Source organism: Micromys minutus, assembly GCF_963924665.1.
Source record: "Micromys minutus genome assembly, chromosome: 25".
Lineage (NCBI taxonomy): Eukaryota > Metazoa > Chordata > Mammalia > Rodentia > Muridae > Micromys > Micromys minutus.
Window position 1 is genome coordinate 11,663,451 of NC_137960.1, and position 14,439 is coordinate 11,677,889.

The window sequence follows — 14,439 nt, forward strand, 5'->3', positions numbered from 1 at the left end:
ATCTTCTTCAATTGAAGGTATTTCATGATTGACAGGATTGAAAAGAACCAAAATCTTAGGGGGAAGAAAATGATGTCCTCAACTTGGTTTTCGTGAGTATTTCTTTATGTACTGTACCCATGATACTTTCCTCTCTCGTCTGCTCAGATCCAATACAGCAGCTAAAGTTGCTATGCTCCTAAGGAGCCTCAAGACTCAGCCTGCATTTAGAGTGTCAGTGCTTTCCCCTGCAGTGTTGGCGTTGCTGTGTTCTCTCAACACTATAATCATGAAAAGTGAGCAACTGGAAGTTTAATTTGGACAATGCGTAACCAACAGAGTCAATTAGCCCCCGTTGTTTGTAGGCAGCAGATGCTCAACTTTCAGCAGAGCTGAACAAATGAAGACAAATGACAAGCAAACACGCAAATGTGTGTCTTACGACGTGGCGGTGTGAAAGAGCACACGTGTCCTACCGAAGGCCAGTAAACAGGCCTTGCATCAGATCGTCTGGTAGTGAGTCTGTGAAGAACAGTGAATAGAACCTATGTGGCGGGGGATCAACATGCTTTGCACTTAAAATGAAGTCGTAGGTGCAGAACGTGAAACAATAAAAGATCGATAAGAGACTGCACAGGTGTTTGATCACGGTGCTTATTAAATTGTCTTTCCTATTATTTGATAAGCTTTACAGAGATGTCCCCAGCAGAATGGTCATTGAAACAAAACTGGATGCGTTAGGAAAAGATGTGCCTTTCTTTGTACTCAGGTGAGGTCCGCTCAGGAGTGTGGGGGTTGCTGTTGAAATTCCATTTGGTACAGTCAGATGACTGTGATTAAGACCCACAGCGTTTTGTGTCATTGACATTTCATTTTTCCTTCACAGAGACTGCTACGGTTTTCTTATTTTTATCTCCTCTGAACTCTGATACCATCTGTAGAAGTTGGATTTCTCTCAAGGGTAAAGTTCTACAGTAAATTATTTCTGGGTGACCGCTCTGGTTCTTTTTTTTTTTTTTTTTTTTTTTTTTTTTCCATAAAGGGCCCATGGACACTTCAGATATTTCAGGCATTATGCTTAGACCTTTAGTGTTATCCACAATAAAAATATAAAGAGAATGACTTTGCTTATGCGAATATCTTAAAAATATACTACCCCAAATTAATTATAGAACTTTGTACATAAAACAACTATAACATTGGACAGAACTAGGTAGACAGTAATGTTTTATAGAATATACTGGGTACATTGACATTTAATGCTCTTATTTTAACCCATTATTATTCAGTGTGTGTGTGTGTGTGTCACTGTATGCAAATGTAGAATGGAGGAGCATATTTTCAGGAAACCATTCTCTCCACTTTTAGTTTCGGGGCTCTCACTCAGGCTATCTGGCTTGAGGGAAAGGGGTGCTATATTCTCACCCATCCAGCCTCATAATGATCATTCCTAATGTTTCAAGGCAAACAAATCCCAACGCATGTGGTGAGCTGAAAGGAACCCTTCAAATTTTGGGCATAAAATTACGAAAGGACTCATTCTCTTTTGACTCTCCTCCCTAGTCCCTTGGTTTTTGTTTGTCCATCTGTTTATTTGAAAGGCGATCTGGCGATGAACTAAAGCAGATAATATCAACCCGATTTTGCTCATGGCGTGAAGAACAGAAGCCTACTGCATTTTGTCTTTTGATTTAAAACATAGGCATAGTTTTAACTATTTTCTTGAGGCTAGGGGGATGGTAAGTTAAAGTGGAAGTTTCTAGTTACTTCTAGACATAGTTGCGTTATGTGGTTTATTTATTTTTTTCTGGAAACTATCTGATGAGAGGATGTTTTGGCGAGAACGGACAGGTGATGTTTGCCTGGAAGCTGCCTGGAAAATAGGGCATGTGATGTTTTGCTGAAGCAGGCACTTGAGAGGGTGTGTGATGTTTAGAAAGAATATGAATGGGGCCCCACATACAATGAAGGGGACACCTTTTTACTGGTTTGCCCTACAACACTTCACTGGTCTTTCCTGATCTTTGCTTGTTGTGACTTCATTGAGAGAAACGTGCCAGGGAGTTTCTCGTGTTCCAGCTGCTTCTTGCCACTTCTGAAGACTTGTGCCAATTTGGGGAGCCTGGTGGTTTCTTCTGGATTGAGCCACTACTAGTGATGCTGTTTGGTGTTTGCTGATTGGTGTGGACAACTAATACTGACTCATGTTGGACATTTTTGACTGAACTGCTGATATCCTGACAAAAGAGATTGGTTGTCTATACCCTCCTGTCCTGTTAACTATCTCTCTCCCCTCCCTTTGGTTGGTGGGCTAGAAGGAAGGTTGAGGTGTTTAAAAACCCCTATTAACATAAGTTTTGAAATTTTTCAGCCTACAGGAAGTGGTCAAGAGTGTTTTCTTTTTCTTTTTATAGTTTCAAATTTATATTATATTATTTTATTTTATTATTTTATTATATTATATTAAAATGAAACTAATTTATTTTAAGTATTAAAGTTCACCTAGTTTGAGAATGTACACAGAACTGAAACTGGGAAGGTTTTCAACAAATGTCACACTACTAACAATATGCTGAATTGTTTGTTCCTTTGAGAATTAGACAGTGAGAATTAGATCAGTTACGAGGGAGAAGATCTGCCTGAAGTTTGCTGTAGTTTCCGTTCAACACTAGATCTTATACACAGAATTCTCTGTTGTGCTATAAGCTCAACCATAGTGGCTCTGTATTAAAAATACAAATATTTTTTTTCTTTATAAAAGAATCTTATCCCTGAACTTTCTACAGAGGGAGAATGTTTGATTTCTCATGTTCCTTTTGCTATACCCAACACTATCACTGAATAAATACCGCAGTGATCAATAAACGCAGATCCCAAGTTTTTTGTTCCCCATCAGAGAGACAAGTGCACTATTTCAGAGTCTGAAACAAAAGTCATCATCTCAGTGTTTGGAGTTTGAGCCTATAGAAGCTAAATCATCTTAAAGCAAAATGCCTCAGATATTTATCTCAACATGCTTCAGAAATCCTTGTGCTGACTTATGATTTACTGCTGTGTTATGCTATTAGAATTTATGGAAGATCAATATAAAGATCATCTACTTGAAATATATATATATATACATATATACATACACACACACACACACACACACACACACACACACACACACATATATATATATTACAAAACTTAGTCAGAAAATTCTAGCCACTTTGTACATGAAATTATAACAGTAGGTTCTTTATAATTTAGTGCATCATTTTTTGATAGACAACTAAATTTATTCTAAAGTCAAGCATTATATAGCCACAATCTTACACTGGTAGAAATCTTTATAATCAATACAAAATATACATCACTTTATAGATTGTGCAAATTTAAGGTTTTCATTGGTATAAATTTCTTATACTGATACAAAATTTGAAATTAATATTGTTACGTTTAAATTTTTTTCATTTTTCAATCAGTGGAGCTTTATTCTTTTTTTAGATTTATTGATTAATTTAAACATTTATACATTTTTTATAGCTTCAACAGAGGAATGGATACAGAAAGTGTGGTACATTTGCACAATGGAGTACTACTTAGCTATTACACTGACTTTACAAAATTCCTAGGTAAATGGATGGAACTAGAGGCTATCATCCTGAGTGAGGTAACCTAGTCACAAAAGAACACACATGGTATGCAGTCACTGATAATTGGATACCAGCCCCAAAAAGCTCTGAATACCCAAGAACCAACTCACAGACATTATGAAGCTCAAGAAGAAAGAAGGCCAAAATGTGGAAGCCTCAGCCCTTCTTAGAAAAAAAAGTGAAACAAAAAAATTTTGTATTTATCATATGTTATTACGTAACAAATTTTGTGAGTATTCGCTGTTCTTAAAGAGGATCTTCAGCATCCACATGAAGCAACTTACAAGGGATACAGTGCTCTCTTCTGGTCTTTGTGGGAACAACATAAATATGAACCTATTCACATACGTATACACACATGTAGAAATCATTAAAAATAAAGTAAATCTTTTAAAATATATTTTCTTCCTCTTTTCCTTAATATTCATTAATTCAACAAGCCATTTTTCTGGCTAGTTATGCTAGGTCCTCTTTTAGACACATGAGCCATAACTATAAGCAAATGTGCCGTTTACAAATGAAAAGTTCATTTTAGTAAGTGGTGTGAGTGAGTTTACAGTAAAACATGGAAAAAGGAGAAATAGCGACAAAAATTTAACTATTATTATACCTGACCAATGTCATTACAGAAGGAAAGGTTTAATACTGTCACAGAATTTATTGCAATTAATGAAAATTTTTCAAACGATTTTTGTCTGCCTCTTAGAAGGACAAACATCTGGACAGTTAAAAAAACTGCCATTAATAAATATAACCTTCTGTTATAATTGTAAAATTTAAAGCCCGCTGCTCTTTTTAACATGAAGTTGAAACTGTATGTATTTATTATATTAAGTAAGCTTGTCATATTTAAATTTAAATATGAAATTAAATTTAAATCAAGTGTCAATGTGATTATGATCTGACTGCACTGCACATTTTTCCAATGGCACCAGACGTTGTTCTAATTTCTGTTTTGATTTAATAATTGTGATTTAATAATTTATTGCATTTAATTGACAAAGATGTATATAAAATGTGCATCAAACAGTACCACAATCCTTACACTATCTTGATATTATTGAAGAATCTGGCCTATGTGATGTTTATGTTTTCTAAAATGTACCAAGGACAACTGAGGAAGACTAAATCAAAACATCGTACGTCTCACGCAAATACAGCTAGACTTCCCTGTGGGCAAAGGAAAATGGAGATCACCGATTTTTTGTAATTGTACCCCCCAGCACCTGCTCATCATCCTTAGGTGCAGGCTATATGATTCTCCTCCCTACAGCAAAAAATAAACAGGGTACCAGACCTCCCATCCTGTAGCTGAGAAATATGGATCCCCTAGAATCATGTTGTTTAAGAAAGCAGAGGTACCAAATGCGCAATTTTATGTTTGTTTGCAGCTATCCATGAATACACATTATATTTACATGAAGGATTTGATCCTGTATCCTGTTACTCAGTTAATTATACAGCTGTAAAATTACCTAGGGCTCTCAGTGTTTCAACAAGACAGAAAATGTATCTCCAGATCCCATTTTCATAAGCAGCTACTCGGGATCTGAGTTAATAGCATGGCAATCAATATTGCCGTTGAAGTTATTTCTATTAATACTAGTAATTTGATGAATATTGGTGATCGTGGAAGCGAGGGATCTTTGGGGAGATAAGTAAATCTTGTTATTTTGATGCTCCTTCAGAAACGATGCTATCAAGTAGAAATAGAAAGATCAACAAAAAGTGCAATCTAAAATGTAACTCATCTGACAACAAGAGGTGGCTGCTTTAGAAGATGGGAAGAAAATACACTGAAATAGGCAACGAAAATGAATTAAGGATACCAGGTGAGTGGAGATGTCCTTGCTGATGATGTGTTTCTCAGAATGTACTAAAATAAAAATCCTGACTGTGTAACATTTCCAAATTCTGTAACATAGCACCACTCTGGCAATATTACCCAATAAAATGTGAAATAAAAATAATTGGAGAAGGTGATAGTTCAGCTGTCAGAGTGCTTGCCTAGCATGTAGGAAGCCCTGGGTTCAGTTTTCTGAACATAAGACACTGTGGTGCATTTGCTTATAACCCCAGAACTTGGAGAAGGAGGCAGGAAGGTTAGGAATTCAATGTCATCCTGGGCTACATTTTACCTTGCCTTAAAAAATGAAACAAGATCTTTAAACCTTTACAATGCTGTTAATGTATGTGAAATTACATAGATGCATGTAATTTATAGTTTAAATGCTTGAAAAAATAACATAAGAGTTTTAAAGATTTGTTTTAGTTTGTGTGTGTGTGTGTGTGTGTGTGTGTGTGTGTGTGTTGTATGCATGTGGTGGGTGTGGGTGCCAACAATGCCAGAGAAGGGTGTTGGAGTCTTTGCACTTGCAGGAAGAGGAGATTGTGAGATGCCTGGTGGGGATACTGGAAACCAAACTACAGTCCTTCTAAGAACAGTTGATGACTTTTAACCAGTAGACCATTTCTCCAGTCCTGAAGACATGCTAGGTCTAGAATTTAATTGCAGTTAAATGTATGTTGACTAGAGCAGAGACTGAAATGTGAGAGAGAGTGGTGTAATTTTGGGGCTGGAACTCTTGGCAGTTGTGAGCTGCCATGTGGGTGAAGAGAACCCAGCCCAGACTTTCTCTGCAAGAGCAGCCAAACATTGCCATCCAAACCTACACACCTGATGATAATGTGAATCCCTAAGAGCAGTCACTAATGATGGTAGGTGGTGATCTATGTACTATATTGAAATATCAGTTGTGTTCAACATAAACAGAATAGAGAAGGCAAACAAACAAGCCTAACAACCTTGTAGTTCATTTTTTTTCTAACATTTTAACTTTTTCTGCATACAATATTTTTTAATTGATAAACTTTGTTCTTTAACAATTTTATACATGCATAATGTATTCCGATTTTCTTTGGCAAATACGGTGTCTTAGCTCCCTTTCATTCTTTTTTTCCCCCTCCTTTTGTATTATATATATTTTATTTACTTTTCAAATGTTATCTATCTCCTTTCCCGGTTTCCCCTTCATAAATCCCCTATTTTATTCCCAATTCCCCTGCTTCTGTGAGGGTGCTCCCCCCACCCACCCTCTCCTGCCTCCCTACCCTGAGCTTCCCCTGTAGTTATAAAAGCAGACTTGCTGCAGTCAACATGCAACCAATTATATATCTAAGACAACCAATTATGTGTGAATTTAATATTTACAAAACGTTGCTTAACACACATTAATGTAATACTTAAAATTATACACTAATGAAAAAAAATCATTGCTGCTTATTTAAAAATTAAACTTAACCGGGACTGTCATGTTTTATCCAGCATCCTCTCAAGCTGAATAAATATGTTAAAATAGTAATAAGGCATATGTCCTTTATGATGTTAAAGAACTTTATAAAGATTCTAAGAAGGTCTGTGAAGCTAGTGAAGTAAGAAGCAAAGTACTAGTTGTTTTCAATGCATGGAATTTCCTCTAGTGAACTGGGAATGATCCAAGTTTTATTTCTGTCACTGTGTTAAAATATGTTGACAGAAAACAACTCAGGGGAGAAAGGGCTTATTTTAGATTATACTTTATCATAACAAGGAAGCCAAAATGGCAGGAACTTAAAACAGCTTGTCACATCACATCCAAAGTCAACAAGAGCCTTGATGTATGAATACATATATGATTTTACTCATTTCCCTTTCTCTTTTATGTACTCCCAAACAGAAACGTAGGGAATGGCTCTGCCCCTGGTGGGGTAGGTCCTCCCACATCAATAAACACAGGCACATCCTCCACAGAGGGCAACTGATTTAGGCGATCTATCCTTGAAACTCTCTTTTCAGGTACCTCTAGGTTGTGTCATGTGGATGATCAGACCAACCATTGAAATGATACAGTGGGGAGCTCTGAGCTAGAAGACTGGAGATGTTTGTATTATGAACGTTAATTATGTTCTCCAAAACTGCTCATACAGATGTCTGCCCATGAGACACTGAGGGACCCTGTCCCCAGCTGGTTCTGATTTGTAAACAATGATGCCAGCAGCCAGTGGTTGAGCAGGGCAGACAGAGGTGAGACCTGAGAATTTCCCATGCTGGAGACCAGGAGAGGAGAAAGGAGAAGGAGATCCACCAAGCTCAGAGGAGGAGAGCAGAGATGCCCCGCCTGAGAAGAGTGGAGAATAGGGAAGCATGACCATCATGTGAAGGAGCCAGGAGATTGTGGCCCAGAGCAGTTGGGCATCCCTCTGGGTCCGGGGCAGCCAACACCACATATAGGATTATCGGTGGGAAGTGGATTAACCATGTAGAGTTTAGAAAGTGACCCAGTTGTTGCACTATTTAAGGCATATCAAAATGTAAAGACTGTGTGTGTGTGTGTGTGTGTGTGTGTGTGTATGTGTGTGTGTGCATGTGTATGTAGCTGCTGGGATTTAGCTAATTAATTTATTACTACAGGTGATTCTGATGAAATTGAAGTATCACAATGATGCCTATTTGAGAATAAAATCCTAGGCGGGCAGGGGGAGCAGTAAGTTCCGTGGGAAGGTATTCAAAGGCTCAGGTTAGAGCAGTATATTTAAATCTGAGGGGTGGAGATTGGTCTCATACAGCTTTAGATTTGGGGCATGCATATTTAAATTGACTTTTTTAATTTCCTCTGTATGTCCAGCCTGTGAAGTCTCACAACATGAGTGTTTAGATTTAAGGACAAACTGGGTCCTACATATGTATCTTTGTTACATTATTTATCTGCTAGCTGTATTCTAAGACAGCTGCTAGTTCTCTAAGCCTGGGCTCCAGGTGCTTCTAGTCTGAGGCTACACATCCTACGGCATCTTTAGTTTTCTCCCAGGACTTGCTATACACCTAGGGTAACATGTTTTTGTAGATACTTGTAAACTTCCTTGTAACGGCTCCTGTCTACATACTTGGTTGGTCTCTGTTGATACATGGTAGATATCAAAATAGACACAGGAAATACATCCTAGAGAAATATACAAATTAACACTAAAATATAAAATCCTATGACATCCGTTAAAGAAAGAGAGATGATACTTGGTGAGGCATAGCCACACAACAGTATGGTCTACTGGGGGAAAGATTCCATCTTTATATGAGGAAATTCGGTGTCTTAATATTTAGATAGTGACTGCCAAGTCTCAGGTCTTGCATATGCCTAGAAATGAACTCAAGCTGCACTATATATATTCTCTTTATAATCTACATGGTTTGATCGGTCCATGCTTTCCTGAACTAACTCAGTATCCTTGCTCTCCTGAACCCTTAGCCCTGGCCCCATTCAGCCTGTTTTCTTTTCTCTCTGCTCTGAACTCTTCCAGGTACCTCTGGCTCTTTTCTCTCTCTTACCCCCTAATAAGAAGCTTCCACCAATGGAGCAGTCATGCCCACGGTTTCTTTCCTGTGCCCCTCCCTCAGTACAGTGAGGACCTCTCGATGTGTTTCAAAAGACCGTTTAAATGCATTTCTCATCTCTCCCAATAAAGCACGATACAAGAGGCAGCCCTGTTTGCTAATAACTAAATTGATTCCTAAGACATCTTCCTAGGAGCTGGTTCGGACTGGGGAGGAGCTCTGCAATGGAAAACAGTGTGCGGATAGTGTCATTTTCGGTAATAAGAAAACTTCCTCTGTATCAGCATTCAATTAATTTGCCAGTGGGACATGACAGAGACCAGCTTTCGGTGCTGATGGCTGAGTCTAGATATCTCCATTTCTTCCAGGGAAATGGTTCTGATTGGCCTCTCACATCTCAATCACTTACTCAATTAGCAGCTGTTTCTTTTAATTGTTTCTGGCCTTCTTAGAGCAGTCTCAGATATATAAAAATTAATTACCTGGAACTCACATCTTTATAATTTTAACCTTTTTAATGCTTCGGTTGTTTACAGTGACATTTATTTAAATTGTTTTTCAGATGACTGCGTGCAGCCGACACGTGATTGATCAGGGTGGGGGAGGGGGCCTCGGAGGAAAGTCAGCTTTCGGTGGCACTTTGAGCCTTCCCTGGAAATCCTTGGCTCATCAAAACTAGTTTTGACATGGCTGAAAGACAGCTCCTATTAAAATGGTATTAAGGCAGGATCTCCTCTGTGCCGGAGCCATTACATTGCAAATTACACACAAGATGAGAACCTGTTTCAGTTTCTTTATTCCTTTCTCTTCCAATTATGACAAGAAACTTCCCAGACTACAGTCTGCTAATTCATGACAACGGAGCCAAGGTCACCAGCAGTCACCCACCTCTGCTCCATGAAGCCTCTGTACTGTTCCTGTGGTCCCGCCCTTCCCCCCCAAACCCTGATATGCTACTGTAATCTCTTCTCCTTCGATAGCTGATATTTTATTATTACTTTTCAATAAGTGGCCTAGGATAAACATTTAACTCATCCTGCTGTTCTACTTTTATGCTCATAAAGGAGAGTTCATAAAAGAGAGTTCACATTGTCTATGCCTTAAATTATTATTGGTTATCTGTTCCCTTCACTTACAGATGCCTTTGTTCTCTGTTTTTATTTCTTCTTCAGTTTCCTGTCTGTTTCAATTGTCTGGTCTGTTTCTATTGTCTGGTCCTCAGGCCTGTAGATGACTCTTTAATCTCCCTCAAGGGTTCATTGTCTGCCTTTTCCTCCTCGATCCTCAAAGAAGATCTTGTGTACGAAAATTTTAAATTAAGCAGCTGCCCAGTTTCCTGATGTTTACTGGACGACAGATGTTGCAAAAGCAAAAGTGATTCTGGCTGGTAATGCGAATTCTTTGTGTAATGCTCAGGATGTCTTTTTATCACAATGGCAAAGTGGATTCCTTGTCTGCAATCCCTGGTAGGCCTCCCTTTATCATAATAATGCCTGTTGTCTGTTCATAAAACTGAAAATATATAACCTTGCTTAAAACTTGAACAGTTGATTTTCTGCTCTCTCTCTCTCTCTCTCTCTCTCTCTCTCTCTCTCTCTTTCTCTCTCTCTCGAGTGTGTGTGTGTGTGTGTGTGTGTGTGTGTGTGTGTGTGTGTGTGTTCTTAATTACTGAAATGTCAATCAAATTTTCACTGTGATACCATGTCCTAAAACCAACATGAATTATTACATAAAGGGACACAGAGCCTAGTCTCTGATTAGATGGAGCAGTCCAAAGATGTTGTACTGATAACATTTAGAATTTGTTGTAAGAACAGTCTTTACATTTAGCCTGGCATAAAAATCTAAGGAAAGAAAGGCCTCCAGCTAAACAACACCTAGTAGACTCTTGACCACATGGAGGTAAAAGTAAAATTGAAAAAGGCTTCCAGATGATCTTCTATCCTTAATGAAAACTGAGCTTAGACTTAAGGAGATGGCCCCACAGACTTTATGACTATGAACCCACTGCCTTTGCAATCTACCTCTTCCTGAGCTTAAATTATCGTCAGACTGCTCTTGAAGGAATGGCATGATTCGCCCAGCTCAGTGTGCTCAGGGGTACAGCAGAAGTGAAGCCCACAGCGAAGGAGGCTGGGCCTTTTTATTTTAGAATTTATTTACCAGTTTCGTATGAGTGGTACTTCTAAATCACACTTAGATAGAACAAGTGCCAAGATAACTACACCAGGAAGAATAATGAGATTAATAAATCTGGGAATCATGCATTCTATAATTAAGCTGTTATTCTTGCCTGGGCTAGAATGGTATAACTATTATATAATTGCAGATAAATATCAAGCGCTTAATTCAAAGTGATCTTGCAGGTATTAAAGAAATAAAGTATCCAGTAACTCTTCAGAAACACCTTCTTGCGAAGGCAATATAAGGAATAGCACCTGTGCATGTCAGTATAAAGAGATCTTAAATTCAACTCTTTAAAGGTGCTGATACCAGGCTTCAATTAGTTTGATTTCTAGAGTCAATTGGAGCCGCTGATTTTTGTGAGCAGGCTGGATGCTCTATGACATTTACTACGGGAAACCTCTGTTGTGTCCAGACTTCAATAAACCTTTAATATTTTACTCTTTATCCATGGAGAAAGGGATGTCATTAGTTACCCATGAAGGAGCTTTGGTTTCAGCATCACAGGGAGACTATAAATTTGCAGGCTTCGCCCTAGCTCTAAGGAAACAGAAGTGCTTTGGATCCAGTCACTGGAGTTGTAATACGTTCTTTCAGCAACTTCAACAGATTCTAAGGCTTCCAAAGTACTGGAAAAGGGAGTATGGGGAGAGGGAAGAGGGAAGGAGGTAGGAAAGAGGGACAGAGAAATAGAGGACAAAAATCCTCCTGGAGTGTCCACTGTATTGGAGACAGCTGAAACATTTACAAATCAATTTCCAAGTTTTAAACACAAAAGACAGAAGCCTATTATGACCAATGACCTTTTGGTGAAGCAGCCAGCACACTCATCCATGGCCTGGTTTAGGGCTGGGAGATTTGCCAAACCCTTTCATCTTTGGCTTCCCTCTCTTATTTGTTTCTTCTCCTATTTTTGATGCTAAGAAATCAAGTGAACTAGAATTACTGTGTTTGATATCAGAGATGTAATCTCTGTTTAAAAACACCCACTGGTCATATCATATTAAACATGACTTACTTTGCAGCTGGGAGAGAACTGAGCCCATATTCATTATAGGAGTCAAAATATTGACCAAGAAAAACATGAGTAAGGAAATACACAAACACAACCATAATTTGGTATGTTTCCCAGAGTATCACCTAAAATGAAGCTAGAAACTTGGCATTTTCCGCAAGACACAGTAGGCTAGGTGAACACGGCTCACTCAATGTTCAGATCTCAGGAGAACTATGAGAGGCAGATGCATTAAATAGAGGAATGCAAAAGCTAAAATGGCAATCAAGTTTTAAGTGGACTTCAATAAAAATAGATTAGAACCAGGCATTGGGGCAAACACCTGTAATCCCTAGCATTCGGAGGGTAGATACAAGAGGATCAGAAGTTGGAAGCTAGCTTGCGCTGCAGAAGATCCCTAAGACAAACCAATGAATAAACAAGTAAGTAATAAATGTAAAATGGATTAGAATGGATTAGGTGGGGGGAACCCTGGTAATTCAGTTTTAAGAAGTAGGTTTGGGCATTTGTATCCATATAGAGAAGCCTGCTAAGTCTTTCTGGGTTTTTTGTTTGTTTGTTTTTGTTATTTTGTTTTTGTTTGTTTTTTGATCATAGAAAATAATGAAATGTTGTTTTAAAGTAACTACCTTATGATTGTAATGATGTTTATAAGTATCAGGCTCTAGTTGTTCAACTTTCTCCAAGCCCAGTGTTAATTTTCTGCTGATGGAGTGTGATAATTAATACCCTGTGGTATAATTTTTGGATCCTTTCGAAGTATATCATCAAATGCAGGACAAAGTGATACCAGCAAAGGCCCGACCTGGAATAAAGAACCAGCTGAAGAAATTGTTACTTAAGTCAGAGGTAGCTCTTTGATGCCCAAGTCATTCATCTTCCAGAAAGGTCAGAAATAAAGGTTGAATTCCTCGAAAAGTTAGGAGTGACTTTTAACGTGCGGTGCCGATCTTGTCCATGTAAACCTGTCCATCACTGCTGGCCGACCTCAATGAGTTCATGCTACAGAACTGCCTGTGATGCCAGCAGGGCTGTTATGTGTCACAACACACTGTTAAGACAGGATGCAACACAGACATCTCCATGCCCTTAATGGGAGAGGAGGTGGGCAATTTACAACTCCTCGTTTCTACTTTGTGTTTTATCCACAGGCTCGAAGGTCCAAGAAAGTAATTGGTGCATTCTAACTTTTGGTATTCTACTTTTTGCATTTCATCAGTGGTTGCTCATAAGCCCATGTAATTCTCACAACAGCGATAAGACTTTCAATGACACTGGTTTCTTCGGTGTTTATTAATTCTGTCTTAATCCAAAAGCCAGATTAACAGAAATTTTGGTTCGATTCTCTATGAGATAATAGAAGTTGTGTACAAACCTGTCAGTATGAAAATTGATAGAACTAATCCGTCCTAGATAGAAAGGAGAATAGATCCTAGATGAACTATCAAATGTTGAAGAAAGCTATACAATTGTCATTATTATGGGCAGTTCTTCAAAAAGGGAGGTAAACTCAAAGTTGAGAATATCTGCTTTTGAATATTCATGATGGTAATGTTGATAAGGATGGTGTCAGAGAATAAAAGTAGAGAACACAAGGAAACACTAAAGGGAGGAAAACATGAAGTAAGAAAGAGATGGGTAAGTCAGGATAGGTCATGCATAGGTATCTGTACACAAAAAGCACATGAAATAACATCCAGTTTTGCTGCTCTGAACCTGTGAAGACACATGACTCTTAAAAATATGTGCATTGAGAAGTTCTCAATCGCAACCAAGGTGATGGAATTGGGAGGTAGAGCCTTTGTCAGAAGATCTCTGTCAGAAGGTTCAGGGATGACACTCAAACTGTAATTACTGGATGAGTGCCACACTAAGACGTCTAGGAATGGTCCCGTGTTTATTTTTCCTATGAGGACACAGCCAACACCATGCACATTATGATCTAAGCATTAGAAACCCTAGAATCTTAAAACAACAAATATGCACTGGTTTAAAGCCACAAAGAGTCTGGTGCTTCTGTTGTGGTTTAAGAACACCGAGAATCATTGTGATGGTATGCTCTGACCCTTCAGCATAATGACATACTGTAAGCATGAACACAGTCAGCTCCTTCTCTGAACTAAGTCTTGGCTTTGGATCATTTACTCTTTTGCCAAACTGATTTTTGTTCATATTAAAGAAACCATTGGAAGTATCCTTATGTTTAAATTTAGTTTATTGAATGGTGGGTTGTGTACTTTAAGTCTCTGGAA

At 38.3% G+C, this 14,439-nt stretch overlaps 1 protein-coding gene across 11 annotated transcripts in view; it reads right to left on the bottom strand.

The window, feature by feature from the left end:
- Window positions 1-14,439, bottom strand: part of PCDH15 (protocadherin related 15) — a gene marked incomplete at both ends in the record, with an annotated part of 610,552 nt that overhangs the window by 317,228 nt on the left and 278,885 nt on the right. The window lies entirely within an intron of this gene.